This window comes from Cajanus cajan, chromosome 6 (genome assembly GCF_000230855.2).
Source record: "Cajanus cajan strain Asha chromosome 6, NIPB_CcT2T_4, whole genome shotgun sequence".
Taxonomy (NCBI): Eukaryota; Viridiplantae; Streptophyta; class Magnoliopsida; order Fabales; family Fabaceae; genus Cajanus; species Cajanus cajan.
The window spans coordinates 32,625,931-32,628,425 of NC_138522.1; the positions used below are offsets into that span (position 1 = coordinate 32,625,931).

Sequence of the window (2,495 nt, forward strand, 5' to 3'; positions counted from 1 at the left end):
GTATCAAATTTTGCTAAGAGTAACTCAATATTGTTCACTTCATATCGCCCCGGAGTTCCTTTCCTTGCTGTGACTTCTCTTTCACTGTATTGGCTGTGATTTGAGGCTACATTTTCCAAAATAATCATGCAGTCATTAATAGGTTTCCCCATGAAAGATCCTCCAGCTGCTGAGTCTAATATCATGGTGCTTTGTTGGTCCAATCCTTCAAAGAAAAATTGGATGGTAAGCCAACGGTTGAAGCCATGTTGTGGGCATGCTTGAAGATATCCTTTGAACCGCTCCCATGCTTCATAAATAGTCTCTCCAGTGCCTTGTTGGAAATTAGTGATTTTCTTCCTCAATTCTTTAGTTTTAGAAGGAGGAAAGAATTTCTCTAGAAAAGCTCTTTCACATAATTCCCAAGTTGCTATCTTTTCTCTAGGCACTGTTCTTAGCCACACCTTTGCCTTATCTCTCAAGGTGAGTGAGAATAAGCGGAGTCGCATTCCATCAGAAACTTCATCATCAAATTGCTGGGTCTCACAGATTTCCAAGAACCCCTCTAAGTGGTCATTAGGATCTTCTGATGGTAGTCCTCCAAAGGTGTTCTGTTTGAGCATATTCACCAGAGAAGCTGGTACAGTAGCTCCAGTTTGCATCTCCCCTCCAGGTATCCCACGAGCTACGGGTGCAGAGTAATCCCGAAGCGGTAAATTATCTCGTTGTGCAGCCATGTCAAATTCTCTAGAAAGGTTTCTTTTCCTTCTCAGGAGAGTTCTTTCAATCTCAGGATCAAGTGGTGTTGGTTTCCCAAGACGTAGAGATCTCTTTTGCATTAACCCTAAGGCACTGCAAAAAAAAAGAAAGTGACCCGTGAAATCTGAATTGGAGAAGTAAACACTAAAAAAAAAATTATTTATTTATTTAAATTTTTTTTTTTTTTAAAAAAAAAAATTCGAATTAAAATAATTGTAATTTAAATCAAGAGACGTAGTCCTCGGCAACGGCGCCAAAAACTTGATGTATGGAAAACCGCAAGTGTACGGTTGTCGTCAAGTAATAAATATCGAATCACAGGGACTACGTGTTTGACCTAGAATTACTAGTATTTTAATTTGAATTTTAAAACAGATAGAATGTTTGTTTTGAGATGATAAGATCAGATTCGCTGGTAAAAGAGATAGTAATGCAATTAATGAATAAGATAAAACTTTAAGATAAGATAAGGAGATTTCCGGGAATCTAGGGTTCGCACAAAGAGTTCCAACAATATTGAATTATTATTTTCATTAATTAATTCTATTCCATCTTGAAGGTAGTCTTAACCTAATTTAATCCTTGCACCTTCTCAGGCTACGAGGACGTGTTTAATTAAAATTAATCCCTACTCTCGTGGTAATTACGTTCAATTAAACCCATTAAGATCTTTGTTAATCTATTGCTCCTCGAAAGCTTAAATCAACTCTCGTGATTTAACACTCAAGTCTGTTCCTTTAGGTTCCGATAATTAGGTTCTCCTCTCAGTTCATCCCTAATTATCTATGATTATGAAAATTAAGATTAATTGTTTATCATAATTATAATCAAGTTCTCCTCTCAGTTCATCCTTAATTAATGTTATTATGAAAACAATAATGTTAAAGTTCATATATAAAATATAAAAGAACAAATCAAGAATTGGAATAAAATTAAGAAACTGAATAATGCATTAATAAAGAGGTTCTCAGAGGCTAAGCCCTGATCCCAGAAAAAGGGAAACTACTCACAGGAGTTCATAGTAGTTCTCCAAGAAAAGAAGAATAAAAGAAAAGCAAACCTTAGAGTCGATGGCACAGGCGCCCAACCTTCTCTAAGTGTCAAAAACTAAAAAACTGTCTCCGAAACAAAAAAATCCCCGTTCTAGGCTAACCTCATCTAATTTATAACCTAAAAGGGTAAAAAGGTAAAACTACCAAGATAAAAATTACAAAGATAAAATAAAAATAAAACTTAAAACTTAAAAAGCTGGGACGCGAAGTGAATCACGGCCGTGACTGAGAATCACGACCGTGATCTTCTCTGGAGCACATCTATGAAGGGTCAGTGGCGTTCATGGGTGTGATTGGGAGTCACGGCTGTGATTTTCTCTGGTGAATCACGGGCGTGATTTAGAATCACGGCCGTGATTTTCCCTGTAGCTCAGCATTTCCTCTTTAATTCTTAAATCTTGATCCTGCTCAGAGAAAACACAACACATACCAAGAAAAGCATAAAATAGGAAAATGATATAAAAATTTATTAAAAACATGAAAGATATGCATGATTATGCTATGAATTCTTGTGAATTAAAGTGCTAAAATACGAGTAAAATACACAACATCACAAGTCTTGGTAAAATTTTAGAAGTTAAAATTTTCAGAGAAGCAAATCTTCACTGGAATAATCGATTATCTTAAGATATAATCAATTATCTTAAGTGATTTATGGAAACAATCGATTATCTTGGGAAATAATCGATTATCTGGAACATGAAG

The 2,495-nt window shown here is 35.5% G+C and overlaps 1 non-coding gene across 1 annotated transcript; it reads left to right on the forward strand.

Annotated features, from left to right (window-relative positions):
* The first annotated feature begins 240 nt into the window (after positions 1-240).
* On the forward strand, positions 241-347 carry LOC145949419 (small nucleolar RNA R71). Its single transcript, XR_014427627.1, has one exon. It is a non-coding gene; the product is annotated as a small nucleolar RNA R71 (small nucleolar RNA).
* The last annotated feature ends 2,148 nt before the right edge of the window (positions 348-2,495 follow it).